Source organism: Colobus angolensis, unplaced genomic scaffold (genome assembly GCF_000951035.1).
Source record: "Colobus angolensis palliatus isolate OR3802 unplaced genomic scaffold, Cang.pa_1.0 Scaffold117, whole genome shotgun sequence".
Classification (NCBI taxonomy): Eukaryota; Metazoa; Chordata; class Mammalia; order Primates; family Cercopithecidae; genus Colobus; species Colobus angolensis.
In genome coordinates, this window is record NW_012112808.1 from 7558310 (window position 1) to 7577349 (window position 19040).

Sequence of the window (19040 nt, forward strand, 5' to 3'; positions counted from 1 at the left end):
TGTTTGTGTGTGTATAGTAAATGCTGTCTGTGCTCTGTTCCCTACACATCCTTGTCATGTTTATATGTGTGCATTCACTCCAGCAGCCTTTCTTTGGGAGAAACTATTCCTCACCCAACCCAACCATAAGGCTCTCATGGACTAACAGTCCTAGTCCACCCCTAACCCAACCACAGGTGATTGATCCATCAACAGGCAAGTGACCCAAATCACACCAACCAGAATCCTGGCCTGGAATTTTCAAACTAAAGCCTAGGAGAGACAGATGGTTAGACTCATCAACAAGAACCTCTCAGCAGCGGTGTTCCCTTCCAGTCTGATATTCAGAAAGACAGAGGAAAAAAAGAGACCAATAAAGAATATGCCATGGGCCTTCCCCATGAGATGAGACACCAATGTGCCTTTTTGTCCAAAGTCAGTTCGAGGTATGTTGCTGTCACTTGCAACCAACAGATCTCTGGTTGACTGACACCTCTCAATTCCTGGTTTCCTAGCACTCTTGGTCTTATTTGAAATCCACGTGCTGAAGCCACCTATTAGACCTAGACTGACTGCTCCTTCTCAGTCATATCTTGGATATGGTGTTTCCCCTCGGGGTTCCTGAAGTCTGTTCTTTGTCTAGTCAAGCAATGTGGTCCCGAGAAGAAGAAAAACATGAAGTTCACTGCACTGCGGAGAACAGCATCAGCCTTTTCCTAACTAAAGCTCTTTGCTTTGTTAGACATTAGCTCCCTCTTCTTTGCTTACCCTCTTCAGCCACTAGTGACCAGCATTAACTTTGAGGTTGTCTAAAGATGAAGGAAGAGACCTAGATAATTCATGATCAAAACATAATCGTAGTGACTCTGTTTGACATAGAGAGGAATTGGACAACGTTGGATCATTTATATGAATATGTGCATGTTTAATTAAGTTGGCAGAGACAACACTCTTGGCATATGACACAGCAGCTCTCAAATCTTACTTGTTTCAGAAACATCTGTGATGTTTTTTCAATCTACAGATACCAGAGTCCCTCCTCAGACCTGTTGGATACAGGCTTTGAAAGTGGGTTAAAAATGAGAGCTCTCCAAATCACCAGATCAAAAAATGGGCAAAGGACTTGGATAGTCATTTCTCCAAAGATGATGAACAAATGGCCAAAAAGCACATGGAAAGATTCTCACCATCATTAATCATTAGGGAAATGCAAATCAAAACACAATGAAATACCACCTCTGGTTGAATCCACAGATGTGGAACCTGCAGATATGGAGGGCCAACTGTACTTGTCCTTTTGCAATGGGCTTATTTCACTATTTTTATTTGTATTATTTTTTATTGTTTTTTCCTGAATATTTTCAATAATACCAATAAAAAACAGTTTAACAGCTATTTACAAAGCATTTACATTGCATTCGGTATTATAAGTTATCTAGAGATGATTTAAAGTATTAAAGAGGATGTATGTAGGGTATGTGCAAATACAACACCATTTTATACAAGAGACTTTAGAGTATCCATGGCTTTTGGTATCTGTATTGTACAATTCCACTTATATGAGATACTTATAGTCAAAATCATAGAGACAGAAGGTAGAATGGTGGTTGCCAGGGGCTGGGGGGTGGAGGGAATAGGAGTCATTGTTCAATGGGTATAGAGTTTCAGTCTTACAAGAGGAAAAGGGTTCTGGAGATAGATAGTGCTGATGGTTGCACAACAATAAGAAAGCACTTAATACCACTGAACTACACACTTAAAAACAGGAAAGATGGTAAATTTTATATCATGTCTATTTTACCACAATAAAATAAAAATGAAAAAAAGGTTAGTTGCCTGGCATTCACTCTGTGCTATGTGTTGGCTTTAGCTGTGTAATGGAAAGAGTTCAGGCTTTGAAACGAGGGAGGCCTGCACTCAATGCTCTGGCACCTGCACTGAACTAGCCACGTGGTGTTGAGTGAGTTACTTCATCTTTTGGTATTTAATTTGTACATCAATAAAATGGCAGCAATAATATCTACCTTGTACTTTTTACCCTTCTACCCTACCTTGTAGATATTATTTAGGATAAAATGACCTAAGGTGTGTAAAGAACTGAGTCCGTCGTTGTTCTGCCCCACAGGCCCCAGCTGTTAATTCTCACTGTAGTTAATTATCTCTTCCTTTTCTGTCTTTACTTTCAAATATTCACCCATAGGAAGCTTTATTCACTCTTTTCCCAAACATACTCTCAACACTGCCATCTGGGGAACCTTCCACTTACCTTTTCTTCCATGTAGATATTATCTCGAATAATACTTGTTTCAGTTACAGAAACTCACCTTTTGGGATGAGGTGATCAGTGGTAATGTCAGTCTGAATGCAGACAGGACATGTCGGACAGCAAGGCTGCCTGGCCTCCCTCCCTACCGCTGGGACAGCGTCCTCAGGAACAGGGTGGCAGCGCCTGGCTGAGCATTCACCCGTGTAAGTGTCTACCACCAGTTGTCCTCCTTTGCCAGATCCTGGTCCCCACCTGATGAAGTCCATCTTACCTTTCCCAGATACTGGTCCCCACCTGATGAAATCCATCTTACCTTTCCCAGATACTGGTCCCCACCTGATGAAATCCATCTTATCTTTCCCAGCCCCCGTTGAACCGCCACCTCCTCCCTGAAGCCTGCCCTTTCGTCAGTCAAATGTGACCGACCTCCCGCTTCTCAACCGCCCTTGCATCCGATTTCTACCTCTCCAGCAGCCCCTACCACCTCTTGCCTAGTGATCTGTGGACGAGTATCTGCAGATCCAGGCTCTGCAGTTGCTGACTCTGTACTTCTCTCAGCCTCATTTACCACATTTCTAAAATAAAATGGGAATATGAAAAGTGCCTACTTCAGGGGCTTTCTGTGGCAATCACCTCAGTTCAAATAAATAAAACCTCATACATGAATGCTCGGTATTTTTATGGAGGAGGAGGATGATGAGGATGAATTTTTCTGTCCTTACTATGAGTCCCAACAATTAGGGGCTATGTGGGTCTTTTTAAAATTTGTTTAAATTGGGCTGGGCATGGTGGCTCACACCTGTAATCCCAGCACTTTGGGAGGCTGAGGCAGGAGGATGGCATGAACCCGGGGGGCGGAGCTTGCAGTGAGTGGAGATTACGCCACTGCCCTCCAACCTGGGCAACAGAGCTAGACCCTGTCTCAAAAAAAAAAAAAAAAATTGTTTAAATGGAAAAAAAAAATGACAGGGTCTTGCTGTCACCCAGGCTGGAGTGTAGTGACCTGGTCGTGATTCACGGCAGCCTCAAACTCCTGGGCTCAAGCGATCCTCCCTCTTCAGCCTCCCAAAGCACTGGAATTACAAGCATGAGCCACTGCACCCGGAGAGAGGCCCTGTTTTTGATCTTGGAATTTCATGGTACCTAAGCCTCATAGTACACCCTCAGGAAAGCAAACAAGTTAATGACAAATTAAAGGTAACCTGTATTTATTGCTGTCGCCTTTCCAATCATGCTGACATGTCACAGGGTGGGTGCATTCTTCCTCAGAGACAGGCCCCGAGCTGTATCCCAACCTAGTCTTCTCCCAGTTAAATCTCCCTCCCTGGTCACCTCATTCTAGTTCATGAAGTGATTGGCACATTTGCTTAGCTCTACAGCTGCTTCATCACGATTCTTTTAGTGTCAGTATTTTCACACTAGTATATGAGCTTTCTGATGGCTCAGAACTGTTTGATAAGGATCCCAAGCCACTAATTCTGGACACAGAAGAACTCACATTCATCATGCACTCAGAGGTACATGTTTTCAAAGTGCCACTGCTATCCTTCTTCCCCCTTTCACTGGGCAAATTTTAGTTTTGGCCAAGACGTCTTTTCTAGATGTCCACCCGCTTCTCTGGAATTCAGTGTTGCAGTGTCACTCTCAGCCTTTGAATACTTTTCCCTTTACCAGTTACAGGCAGAGCTTGGGAAAGTACTGTACCAATGTGTGCCAGCGGGGACCTGGGAGCCTGAAGGCTACACTTGCTTCTGCCACCGCATTTGTTTCCTAGGGTTGCTCCACCCAACTGGCCCAGGAAAAAAGGGCTCAGGAAGAAACTATTTTGAAACAGTTGGGAAATTTATAGCAATGTAGTACATACTGTGCAATTTATTCTAATGCGTTTGGTGGACAGTCAAGCAGAAAATGGAACAGCCTTTTCAAAATGACTGAAATCCTGGCCAGGAGTGGTGGTTCACACCCGTAATCCCAACACTTTGGGAGACTGAGGCAGGTGGATCACTTGAGGTCAGGAATTTGACACCAGCCTGGCCAACATGACGAAACCCTGTCTCTACTAAAAAAATATGCAAAATAAGCCAGGCGTGGTGGCAGGTGCCTGTAATCCCAGCTACTTGGGAGGCTGAGGCAGGAGAATCGCTTGAACACGAGAGGCTCTTGCCACTGCACTCCAGCAACAGAGCAAGACTGTCTCAAAAAAAAAAAAAAAAAGTGACTGAGATGCTGCCATTCCACAGCCATCTCTCATGCTGGTGGAGGCTTGGGTGGCAGAGTCATCAGCCCCTGTTCATTCCCTTGCTGGCTACTTTGCAAATCAAGTCTCTAATTTAGCAAAGGTGAATCTTTCCCAAAATGGAAGGATGTTGGTTATAATTAAGTAGAAATCCTAGGTTTTCTACCTGCCTAACAAGTAACTCAAAGCTTGTCTTCTTGTGTCTTCAGGGAAGGCACAGCAAACCATGCATCTGTTTACACTCAGATGCCTCTGGCCGGGGCCCTGGGCCACCCACACATCTCGAAGCCCCCATCCTCCCCTCCTGCCATTTGCCGGCGCATGCATAGCATGAATCAGAACATTTCACAGAGCTCAGGCTTTGTAGGGGTGGCAGTGTGGGGTACAACAACTGGTTTTTGGCCAGTTCACCTTTGTCTATTAAATCAAGCAGGGAGGAAAGGGCTTTTTTTTTTTCGCTGGAATGTAGAACTTCCACTCTGTGGAGAATGAACTTGAAAATGTATCAGTGAACTTTAGGAGAGTGATTTCATAATTAAAATAACAAGATCTGAAAATCCCCACTCAATTATTTGTTCTCTCCATGTCCTGATTATCTTTTTAATTTGCAAAGGCAGATTTTATTTGTTTGTTAATTTTTTGGCCAGCCAAGAGTGCCAGCTAGTTGCTGTGGGGCTGCGTTGTGAACACTGGGAAAGGTGTTCACTTATGTTAAGTTGGATTCAAATTTCACTTTTGAAACAACAACCAAAAAAATGCAACTGGGAGTGGGGTGTGGATATAACCTGGGTTCAGAAAGGTTAATGAGAAAACCACAAAATCCCACATCACAGTCTAAAATTCCGTAAAGAATCTGTCCTCTCTTACTCCACACCCTCTTTCTTGTTTAATCTTGGGGCAAGGGAGGGTGATGTTAAAATTAACCATCATGCTCTCAAGAACACTACGTGCAAATTAAATGTGTTTGTTTTCCAAAACCTGCTTTGTTTTCTGCCTTCCCCGCTACCATCTCTTAATAACTAAATTTCCCCTGCCACTGAGAATTATAATTTGGGAGGGGAGCTAAGCCATGGCATTAGCCAGGCTCTATACACTTCTTCACCCTGTGACCCAAATGTTGGATTAACGAGGACATATGGCCTTATCCTGCTGATAAAGCCTTGGGGTCAGCCTTGGAGGCCACACTGGCTCCCCTCCCCGGTGGTCCCCATTGTTCAGCTTCAGAGGCCAGGAGATTACCAAACCCGGTCTCTCAGACAGTTGTATACCTGACTTTCTGCAGCAGCCTGTGGGGTAGGGTGGGTGGGTGGGAGAGAAGTCAGAACCTCACAGAAAGAAGGGCTTGCCTCTCCTGCACGTCCCCAAAGCCACCCAGCCTGAGCCCGGGGGACCAGCAGCCCTGGCATTCAGACACAGGCCAGGCAGGCCTCAGAAAGCCTCTCGAGGCAATCGCAGGCCTCAGGGCTGCTTGCTTATTTCCAGGGCCAAAAACCACCACTATACACACACCCAAGGAGACACATGTGACTTCACTATGGCCTGAGGGACAAATGGACAAATGAGGCCTGAAAGGGGCTGATGGGAGAGGAAATTTCTCCCTTATTCTTTCTCCTGGTTGCTTCTTTCTACAACCTGGGACTTCTCCAAAGGGATCCTGGGGCCCTGGACAAGCCACACACTACACACTGCACCTGGTTTCCTTAAGAGAAAAAACTCTTGTGTTTATGAGTCTTCCTGGTTTGCATGATGCATTCACACCCATGAGCTCGCTGATGTTGTATGGCACTATGACCATTTCTCCTACTTCATAGATGAGAAAATGAAAGTCAAGACAGTCTTAATGACTGGTCCAGTATCCCACAGTGTATAAGTGATGGGACCGGGTATGGTCCTCAGATCTCCTGGTCTGGACCTTCTACTCCTCCTAGCTCTTTCCTACTCCCCTATTTTAAAAAGGGAAAATAAAAAGGCTGCCTGCATCCTGCCAAGTGAAGGGGCTTGAGCAAGGAACTCCAGCCAACAGGGCATAACCACTTGATATATACACTCATTGCCCCTCTGAGGTCCTGATCCCATCCACAGCATACAGGGCATGCTCTCTCTCTTGAGGGAGACCTCAAGACCCCCATTGAAGTACCCTCCAGCCTGCTTGCAAATGGATATTGAGTAGGTATGAAGAGGGTAGAAGAGGCAACTGACTCTTTCCAAATCCAAGAACATCAGAACAATGGGAAGATAATTTCTGCTTCCTGCCATGACAGCATGCCAAGTTCCAGACTAACTCTTCCACTGTAGGCCAATAGCAAAACTATTTTTAGACATTGGAAGGCAACACAAGACTGTGGCCCTGAGGGAAGAGACACACACAAGGCGAGACCCATGATGGCCCTGCCGTCTACCTGGAGACACTGTCCAGACCACAGTACAGAGAGACGGAGACCCAACAGACCACGGTGGCTGCATTGAGAGGAGGAGTCAAACATCAGAGTTTGGATCTGCTGACATGGCTGGTGTATGAGGTCAGGAGACTGAAAAGGATGCAGTTGTGCAGAAAAAGAGCTCCAGAATCTGCATAAAGATCCTCTTAAACCTTTGGCTCAAGACTAAATTGCACCTGTGCAAAGAAAAAATTCATGAGAACAATCCCTGGGGAGCTATGTGCTGGATGGGGATTCTGGAGTTTACAGAGGATGGAGAGACGCTGGAGTTCTAACAGCCAGAGTGGAGAGACATCACTGAATGTCCCAGGCAGTGAGTCAAGACTCCCAAAAAGCCACACCTTGGGAGTAGGACTCAACTAGAGGTCTAAAGTAAAGACTACTCTAGACCCACCCTAACAAAGTTTAAAAAACAAGCTTCCAAAGGATCAAACTCATTGGCAAGGAAATTAACTGCCTGCCAGAACTCCACTCAATGCTCAACAAAATCCAGAACTCAAGGGCATACAATCCAAAAATTGTAGACAAGCAAAGTAGGGAAATGCGGCCCATAACCAGAAGAAAAATGAACCAATAGAAACAGACCCAGAGATGACAGCACTGTTAGAATTAGCAGGTGAGGGCTTTAAAGCAGCTATTACAAATATATTCAAAGGATTTTCTTATATACCATAATTGAAAACAAACAGGGAATCTCAATAAAGAATGGAAATCATTTAGCAAAAAAAAGAGTTATCCCAGCCCCATGATCCAGCTGGTGTCACACCGAACTGCAACTCACCCCAGCACATACCTTCTTTTCACCTCCTTTCTTGACCATGATTCACCTCAGTCCCCTTTGTACATCCCACTTCCCTTTCCAAATTCCCAGTGCCATCCTCTCCCTTTCCTGCATCTGCTCATGTGTACAACTGACCGTTCTTTTAAAGACCAAATTAACGGGATGAGGCCATTTCTTACAAGTGCCAAGAATGGGAATAAGAAGATTTAAGAAAGACATCTGTCACTTCCTTTTTTTGTATTGTCACTGTCTATGTGTAGTATGGCATGGTAGTTCAGCTCACAGACTGACTGTGCGAATCCTGGCTCCACTGTTTGCAAACTACGCAAATAGGTAGGGTGTATAATACCAGCTGCTATTACAAACAAAGCCTCACATCTCAGCTGCCTAGCACAATAGACGTTTATTTCTTAACCCTTCTGGACATTGTCCTAGGCAAAGAATTCATGACTAAGCCCCCAAAAGCAAGTGCAACAAAAACAAAAAGAAATAAATGGGACCTAATTAAACTTAATAGCTTCTGCTCAGTAAAAGAAATAATCAGCAGAGTAAACAGACAACCGACAGTTTTATTTGCAAACTACACATCTGACAAAGGACTAGTATTTAGAATCTACAAGGAACTCAAACAAATCAGCAAAAAAAAAAAAAAAAAACAATTCCACCAAAAAGTGGGCAAAGGGCATGAACAGACAATTCTCAGAAGAAGATATCCAAACAGCCAACAAACATCAAAAAATGCTGAACATCACTAATCATCAGGGAAATGCAGATTAAAACTGCAGTGAGATACCACCGTCCTCATACAAGAATGCCCATAATTAGAAAGTCAAAAACCAATAGATGTTGGTGTGGATGTGGTGAAAAGGGAGCAATATTACACTGCTGGTGGAAATGTAAATTGGTACAACCTCTATGGAAAACAGTATGGAGATTTCTTAAATAACTAAAAGTAGATCTACCATTCGATCCAGCAATCCCACTACTGGGTATCTACCCAGAGGAAAAGAAGTCACATGAAAAAGACACACGCGCATGCATGTTTAAAGCAGCACAAGTCATATTTAGAAAAACATGGAACCAACCTAAGTCCCCATCGACCAACAAGTGCATAAAGAAAATGTGGTGTATATATACACCATGAAATACTACTCAGCCATAAAAAGGAACAAAATAATGTCTTTTGCAGCAACTTAGATGGAGATGGAAGCCGTTACACTAAGTGAAGTAACCCAGGAATGGAAAACCAAATACGTATGTTTTCACTTATAAGTGGGAGCTAAGCTATGAGGACACAAAGACACACAGAGTGACACAGTGGACTTTGCAGACTCAGAAGTGGGGAGGCTGCAGTAGGGGAGGGATAAAAGGCTGCATATTAGGAACAGTGTACAGTGCTTGAGTGCGCAAAAAGTCTCAGAAATCACCACTACAGAATTCATTCATGTAACCAAAAGCCACTTGTATCCCAAAAGCTAATGAAATAAAAATTAATTAAATTTTTTAAAAGTTTATTTCTTGCTCACACAAAATCCAAAGTGGATGTTTCTGGTTGGCAGGTGCTTTCCACGTGATCATTCAGGACTCCAGTTTCCTTGCATCTTATGGCTGCACCATTCCCTGGGCCTCAGACTCCTTGTTGGGCCCTCTGTACTCAGCTGTCAGATCAGGGGAGGGCATGCAGAGGACGGTGGAGGAGGCTTTCACAGCCACTTCTGCACACAGTCCATTGGTCAGAACTGTCACGTGGCCACATCTAACTGTGAGGACAATTAGGAAATATATTCTAGCTAGATGCTTAAGAGGAAATAAAAAATGGGCCTTAGCCATCACACAGCTGTCTCTGCCTCACTGTGAAAACCTGGGGAAGTTACTTATCTTTGAGCCTCAATTTCCTTGCCTGTAAATAGGCGTAGAAATGATGCCTGCTTCAGGTATTATTCAGGGAGCTATTGTGATGGTTAAATTAGACAGTCCATATGAAGCAATTAGCAGGAGGCTGGAACATAGTAAACATTTAAGAAACATTGCCTATTACAATTATTACAACATTTGCATTTAATTAATTTCTCTCCACCCATAAAGTGTTTCTAACTTGTGGGCCTAAACCAGGGGTGCTTTAACTTTTGGACATTATGTTGTTTTTTGGTCAAGAAGTAGTAAAACATGAATTATTATATATGCATTGGCCCTCCATATAATAGGATTTTCATACCAAAAAAAGATCTTTTTACTTAAAAAGGTTTGAGAACTACAGCCCTACAGGACCTGGAATGCTCTTTTGTACACAATGGGTGATTAATATGTTGAATAAATGGGCTTTCTTACCACCTCTCTTTTTTTTTTTTCTTCCCTTACTTCTGCTTCCTGGCCTCACTTTTGCCTGTTCATCCCATATTCCATACCTGCACCACCATGAGCACCACCACACATACACAACACACACACACGCACGCACACACATGTTGAGAGCCACTCAACCTCCTGATATTCGCTTGGGGTATAGACAGCCCTCCACCCACCCAGCCCTGTCCTGCTGTGTCCTGCAGTCTCAACACACAACCTCCAGGTCCTGCAGCCACTGTAGGCCCTAACAAAACCCCAGTCCCCTTGCTAGTTCCTGAGAGGCTCTAGGAGAACAAACCAGCTACACTCACTCATACTTGATAGGGAATGGCCTTGCTGAAGCCTTTATCTGTTCTCAGATGGATATCTGTTCACTAAGATCAATTTTTAATTAGTCGTGTTTTAAGCCATCCAAGGAAGGAAGGTGTGAACACTGGTGAAAGTCTCTCCATAATTCACAATACCAGGCTTTCTCTGAAATTTAAAATTGGTCTGAATAGGAAGGGACTACCACATATACCGCCATGACCTCCTTAACAAATTCTTTCTCCCACTAAGTGGATAAGTTGGCTGCTCTTTAGCTTTCAGTCTCAACTCCCCTGTCTGCTCCTCATTCCTCGGTGAGCAGCATCATCTTCCAGCACAAATGATTGTCACTGACTATCCAGTCTGAAGCTCAATATCCACTCTGCGGATTCAGCATTCTCCACACCTAGAGGAGGTGAACTTTTGAGCCTGAGCTCCAGAAACACCTGGTCATTGGTGCTCCTGGAAGAAAGGACGAAGCTGAGGCCCCCTCAGGTTATGATCCAAGCCCTCCAAGACACGAGAGCCTGACGCATCACACTCACTTCTCTCTACTCTTTTTTTTGATCCATACATAGCCACCTCTCATGTCACTCAGAAAGAAAACAGAATGTCACTTCCCTGACTTATCCAGGGGCTTAATTTACCCCCAGCCCCAAGATGATGACCTATGTCATCAAATGTGTCAGGTTAACGTTCTGTGCATTGCACTTGATCAAGACATGAGCATTCCAGTCCTCAGACTGCTCTTCATTTTTCCAGGGCAAGATCAGCTGTCATTGATGCTGCCAAAATCAGGGGCCAATGCAGGTGATTCCTGCCATCCTGGCTCCATGGGGATGTCCATGGGGACAAAATGGAGCTGTGCATAAGAAAGTCCACAGTGTCTTTAATTAGACACAAGACTTGAACTCCCATTTTCTTAAACAGAATTTATACCAGCTTCTAAGACCAAGAGGTAATCCCCATACCTTACTTAGCTGTGAAGTCTCCTCTTCTTCCTTAACCGTTTCTTCAGCAGTGCTTACATAGGAAAATTATCTGATTCATGTTTCCCTCTACTTTTTCTTTTTTCTTTCTTGTTTTTTTTTTTTTTTGAGACGGGGTCTTGCTCTGTCACCCAGGCTGGTGTGCAGTGGCATGATCACGACTCACTGCAGCCTCAATCTCCCAGGCTCAAGAGATCCTCCCACTTCAGCCTCCTGAATAGCTGGGACTATAGGCACACACCACTACATCTGACTAATACTTGGCTTTTTTTTTTTTTTTTTTTTTTTTGTAGAAACAGGGTTTCACCATGTTGCCCAGGCTGAGCTCAAGGAATCCTCCTGCCTCGACCTCCCAAAGTGCTGGGATTACAGGCCTGAGCCACCGCGTCCAGCTTCCCACTGCATTTCTTCTCTGGCACCATTCAGTAGCACAGTGACGCTGGGCACTATCTAGCACTATGTGCCAAGCGCTGTGCTGTGATCCTCATTCACCCTTGTGGAATAAGGATTGCCACATCCAGGCTGCAGACAAGGCTCAGATGCCCACAGCTCGTACCAGGATTCAAACCAACATCTGCTTCTCCAAAGGCTTTGGACTTAAACACTACTCAGTGCTATTGAGGAGCAAAAAGAGGAAGGACTATGACTAAGACAAAAGAACTGGAGTTTGGGCTGTCTGGGTATGCCCCAACTCCTGCATCACTGCACCTCTGTTCCTGTCTACACAGCCCTGGCTAGAAGAATATACAAGATGTCAGCTTGCTAAGGTTGCAGTCTGTCCATATTATTTCTCTGGCCATATTATTTCTCTGGCAAAGCTGTGCTCTTATCAGTGTATTACCAAGAGCGACAGCTGGGTCCTCATGAAATTACGGATAAAGGGCCGGGCACAGTGGCTCACGCCTGTAATCCCAGCACTTTGGGAGGCCAAGGCAGGTGGATCACCTGAGGTCAGGAGTTCAAGACCAGCCTGGTCAACATGGCGAAACCCCATCTCTACTAAAAATACAAAAATTAGTTGGGCGTGGTGGCAGGTACCTATAATCCCAGCTACTCGGGAGGCTGAGGCAGGAGAATCACTTGAACCTGGGAATCAGAGGTTGCAGTGAGCCAAGATCATACCACTTCACTCCAGCCTGGGCAAAAGAGCAAAACTCCATCTCAAAAAAAAAAAAGAAAAAGAAAAAGAAACAAAATTACGGATATTGGTTAGAAATACTCTCAAGATTATTTTGGAAATTTTCTTTATAATGATGTGGAAAGGGCGAGAGAATATGTCAGGAATCACTGGAAAACCAAACAATAGAAGGAGCAGCATATGCCGGAGATGACCAAGGTTCGCCTGAAAAGGACCGAAATCACACTGCTATCACAATTAGCGCACGGCTCTGCATATCTCAGAACAGGAGAGGAGCCTTTGGGCCCTGCCCATGAAGACATAACCATTTCCTTCTATATTTGCATTTTTTCCTTTGAAAATGCAGACAGTTTCCTGCATTGGCACACCGGCACGACCACAAAATAAAATAGGGAGACATTTGATTTAGGCAGAAAGTTCAAGTTTACTCACACCATCCCAAGGCAGTTTTGAAGTAGGAAGGAAAATGTCCTGTGCCAGGCACTGCACCAGCAGCTTCCTCTGGGAGCTATAATTACATTCTCACGATGATTCTGTAAGGCAAGAGGAATTCTCCCCATCTTCTACATAATGAAACTGAGCCCTGGAAAACTTAGATGATAATTTACCCAAAACTGAATTAGAACCCACAATTCTGTAAGTCCAAGATCAGTATTTCTCTTACTACAGTGTGCTATGGTTAAACAGCCACATTATCCAGCCAGAGGATGTCATCACACACCATCAACAGCTCTCAAGAAATCTGGTGTATCCACCATTTGCTAATGCACACAAGTGAGCTCATGGCTGTGAGTCACTATCAGGCAGGTAACTTTTTTTTTAAGCCTATTAAAAGCATTTTTAAATAACCTAAACTTTTGCAGCTCAAGATGGTAAATTGAGCACACACTTTGTGTCTCTATACCCTTTTGAGGTCCTGTTAAAATTGTGATAATGGGCTTTTAAAAATAAAACTCAGTAACAACAAAGCAAATGGCGTGGAGGAAGCCTTAGCAGTGAGTAAGAGTTCAACACATTTGGGGAAGACAGTAAAAGGTAGAAGGGGCTTAGGGGAACTGCAGGCAAGAACTTTGCAGGTGGCGCTGAGGTGGAGGGGACCCACTTGCCTGGCAGAACCCTGCAGGTCCAGCAGGGGCAGGGACAAGAAGTAAGCTGAGCACTGGAGGAGTAAAGCTGTAGTTCTCAACCCTGATTGCACAGGGGAATGTGTGGAGAGCTTTGAATGGCAACAGTGCCTGCATACTACCTTACGGATTCTGATTTAATTGGTCTCAGGTACAATCTGGGTGTTGGGAGTTTTAAAAGCTCCCCAGGTGATTCTAATGTGCAGCCAGCGTGAGAACAACTGGCTTAAGGTCTGTATGGAAACCAGTGTTTCCCCTACCCCCACCAGCCTACAGCTTTACCTTGAAGCAAAGAAGAGTCTCCTTTGAGAAGCACTGACAATGTAGACAAAGAAATAGACTATCCTATATTTAACACTTTGGTGAATGCTGAATACTCACATAATCACAATAGTATAAATGTCACTTGTTGGTTTCTAACTTTTAGCCTTCCCAAATAGATGCATAAAAATGGTTTTAGAGACTTGGAACCAACCCAAATGTCCATCAATAACAGACTGGATAAAGAAAATGTGGCACATATACACCATGGAATACTATGCAGCTATAAAAAAGGATGAGTTCATGTCCTCTGCAGGGACATGGATGAGGCTGAAAACCATCATTCTCAGCAAACTAACTATCACAAGGACAGAAAACCAAACACCGCATGTTCTCACTCATAGGTGGGAGTTGAACAATGAGAACACATGGACACAGGGAGGGGAACACACACACTGGGACCTGTTGGGGGATGGGGGGCTGGGGAAGGGAGAGCGTTAGAAGAAATACCTAATGTAAATGATGAGTTGATGGGTGCAGCCAACCAATACGGCACATGTATACCTACGTAACAAACCTGCACATTGTGCACATGTACCCTAGAACTTAAAGTATAATTTAAAAAATGATTTTAGAACATAGTACATTTGTAGTTTGCTTAATGATGGGGATATACTCTGAGAAATGTGTCACTGGGCAATTTTGCCATTGTGCAAACATCATAGAGTGTACTTACACAAACCTGGATGGCATAGCCTACTACTCACCTGGGCTATATGGCATAGCCTATTGCTCTAAGGGTACATACCTGTACAACATGTTATTGTACTGAACACTGTAGGCAACTATAACACAATGGTAAGCATTTATGTTTCTAATATATATCTAAACATAGAAAAGGTACAGTAAAAGAGCATGGTATAAAAGATGAAAAAAATGGTACACCTGTATAGGGTAGCTTCATTATAATTTTACAGGACCACTGTTGTATATTCAGTCTGTCATTCACCTAAACATTGTTATGAAGTGCATGACTACATATAAATATTTTTAACCTGACCTTTATACAATTAAAGAACTCTCCCTGCACTGCTGAATCAGAAGCCTTATAGGCAGGACACAGCCAGGTATACATATATTTTAACATTCTGATACACAGCCATGGTGGAAGGAAACTGACTTATTGTTATCATTTTCCTTCTCCATAAATTATTTTCCAAACTAGGTATTATGGGATGTCCCTCTCAATCTGACCCCCTCACTCAGGCACACACCCCAAACATTGTGCATGTGTGCAGACACACATATACGATGATATCTCCAATTTCCCACATTGTTAGGTGAGTTCAGCCTTTCCCCTGACTTGAGGCTCATCCATTCTTCCATCCACCACCACCATGTTCCAGCAGGCTCCCTCTCACTCCCCTGAGGCCATTATCACCAGTAGGCCCATGGCTTTGACACCAACTATCTCCACCTCCCAAACCAGTCACTTGCTAGTGCTCCACCTCTTCTGGTAGAAGTTTCAGCCTGAGCCTTGAGGGCCCTCTGAGAAATAACACCAGTAGCACAGGTGTGATAGGCTCCACAGATGGCCCTGACTCTTCACCTTTCCCTTTGCCACGTGACTTTGCAGCTCCTCCCACTAGAGCAGCACAGGACATTTCCCACCCTCTTCACATCAGGTTCAGTCATGTGACTGGTTCGGCAAATGGACTGTGAGCAGGGGCAACATGACTGACAGCTGGGAAAGGCTTGATGATTGGGCGTGAACCTTGGCCATCATGGGAGCACTCCCCAGGGTGGCTGCTTCCCCTTCAGTCTGAGTTCCAGACGGACACAGAGAAAGCAGATCCAAGATGAAGAGGAACCAAGCCCAACCAGATCCAGATCAGGAAGTAGAGCTATGCTATTGACTGAGTTGTGCACTGCCAAAATTTATACATCGAAGTCCTAACCCCCAGTGAGATGGTATTTGGAGATAGAGCCTTCGGAGGTAATTAGGTTTAAATGATGTCATGATGGCAGGGACCCCACGATGAGATTCGTGTCCTTATAAAAAGAGAATGAGACCAGAGTTTTCTCTTTCTCTCCTCTGCATGAGGACACAGCAAGAAGGGGGCCATCTCCAAGCCAGGAATAGAAAGCCTTCATGGGGAACTAAATCAGCTGACACCTTGATCTTGTACTTCCCAACCTCCAGAACTGTGAGAAATAAATTCCTGTTGTGTAAGTCATCCAGTCTATGGTATTTTGTTATGGTTGCTCAAGCTAACTAATACAAGTTGCCAGCCAAGACAGTTTAAACCCACTCCCAGATAAGTACGTGATCCAACCCAGCTAAGACCAGCGGAGCCACTCAGCCAAGATCAGCCCACCCCCAGCTAACCCACAAACAGATGAGCTGAATGGATGCTTAGTCTTGTGCACCCCAAAAGTGTTGTAGTTGGGAGCTATGTAGCATACACGGCAATTTTTAATTGGTATAGATAAACTCCAAATTCTGTGAAGGCAGAGACTCTGTCTTGTTAACTGCTATATATCCAGCACCAAGCACAGTGTCTGTCAAATAATACTACTAAATAATTATTGTTGAGTGAATCGATAAATGAACAAATAAATGAATACTTGACAACCAAAGGAAAACACTGGAAGAACTCAATGCCTATTTTCTGTGCTGGTTTTATTAGTCAGGGTCCTCCACAGAAACAGAACCAATAGGATTTATATATGTGCGTGTGTGTAATGAATATATATGTGTACACACACACACACACACACACACACAAGATTTATTACCTGATTTACAGACACAGATGATTATGGATATCAGCAAGTCCCAAGATCTGCAGAGTGGAGATTTGGGTGGAGATTTGGTCTCCAAGCTGGAGACCAGGAGAGCCCAATGTTTACTTACTATCCAAGTCCACAGGCCTGGGACTGATAGCTGATGGTACAGTTCCAATCCTAAGGATGGCAGACTCAAGACCCAGGAAGAACTGATATTTCAGTTTGAGTCCAAAGGCTGGAAAAAAGGCCAATGTTCCTGTAGGAAGGCCATGATACAGGAAACATTCTCTCTTACTGAGGGAAGGACAGCATTTTGTTCTATTCAGGCCTTCAACTGATTGGATGAGGCTCACCCACATTAGGGAAGGGAATCTGTTAAACTGTCTTCATTTTAAATATTAATTGCATCCCAGGCAGATCATTTGCGGTCAGGAGTTCAAGACCAGCCTGGCCATCTCTACAAAAAATATAAAAATTAGCCAGGCATGGTAGCAGGCACCTGTAATCCCAGCTACCTGTGAGGCTGAGGCAGGAGAATCACTTGAACCTGGGAGGCGGAGGTTGTAGTGAGCCAACATCGCACCACTGCACTCCAGCCTGGGCAACAAGAGCAAAACTCCATCTCAAAAAAAGAAAAAGAAAAAGAAACTAATTACATTCCAAAACACCCTCATGGAAACATTCAGAATAATATTTGACCACATATCTGGGCACCCAGTAGCCCCGCCCCCAGAGCAGAGGTGGCTTACCCACCACCTGTCATTTTCTAGAACAGCTGCAGCAATGGATGAATTAAAAAGGGTGTGACTCTTTCTGGAGTGTGACATCTTTGTTACGCTCCCGATGGTCAGCATGTGTTGTCCTCAGGATGAAGGGAGAGAGGATGGAGGTGGCGGGGAGGAGAAAGAACAATATCAGCCCTGCGCAATATCAGCCCTAAATTCCAGAAGTGCCATGTGGAGGGTTTTGTTCAAGCCTGGCTTCTCCGTAATATGTTTTGACGGGTTTGAAATTGGCCTGATGCAGGCCAACAATAAGAGGAGAGTTGAGCTTACATAGCAGAAAATCTATACTCTCTAGACACCTGCTTACTGCAGGAGAATCCAAGGTATTGACCTTCAATTCAGCTCCCACATGAGCTGATGCTGAGATAAGGGGAGCTCATCTGTTCACCCTCGCAGGCACTTTCAGGCTCACAGCCTCAGCCATGGCTTTGTAAGTCACTAAATGGGCCTTTATTGACTACTGGGCCTTTATTGACACCTCCAGGACAGAGGAAGCTTATATCATTGGGCCCCACTTCCTCCTGCCTACCACAGCCATGCCTGAAATTCCTTTGAAAGAAGCTTAAAATGCAAATGACGCTGGTAGAGAGAAATACTGGATTTAAATTCACAATTTACACCTCTAGAGATGTGATCTTTCATCACACTATCTCTGCACTCTCACCTTCCTCCCTTCCCACACTGCACCCCCAGGAAAAGAGGGCACCCATTGTATTATTCCTGGGTCACCAGAGAAACAGTACCTATAGGAGATGATAGACAGATTAGATGGATGGATGGATAGATAGATAGATAGATAGATAGATAGATAGATAGATAGATAGATAGATAGGCAGGCAGGCAGAGACAGATAGATAGGCAGGCAGAGACAGATGATAGATAGATAGATAGATAGATAGATAGATAGATAGATAGATAGATAGATAGATAGATAGATAGATAATGAAATTTATTATAAGGTATTGTTCATGCAATTATGGAGGCTGAGAAGTCCTATAGTCCGCCACTTGCAAGCTGGAGACCCAGAAAACCAGTGGTGCAGTTCCAAGGCCTGGGAGCCGGAGAGCCAATGGTGTAGATTCCAGTCTGAGTCTGAAGGCCTGAGAACCAGGAGCACTGAGGGCAAGAGAAGATTGATATTTCAGCTCAAGCAGTCAGGCAGACTGCTTCTGCTGAACTGTGAACACAATTAGAAATATCCCAGAAGGGCCGGGTGCGGTGGCTCAAGCCTGTAATCCCAGCACTTTGGGAGGCCGAGACGGGCCGATCACGAGGTCAGGCCATCGAGACCATCCTGGCTAACACGGTGAAACCCCGTCTCTACTAAAAAACACACACAAAAAACTAGCCGGGCGAGGTGGCGGGCTCCTGTAGTCCCAGCTACTCGGGAGGCTGAGGCAGGAGAATGGAGTGAACCCGGGAGGCGGAGCTTGCAGTGAGCGGAGATCTCGCCACTGCACTCCAGCCTGGGCCACAGAGCGAACTCCGTCTCAAAAAAAAAAGAAAAAGAAAAAGAAATATCCCAGAATATGCAGTTGCAAATATGGAGAAAAGGTCTAGAGAGTTTGTCAGATAAAACTTTCTCCAAGGAACTAAGTGAC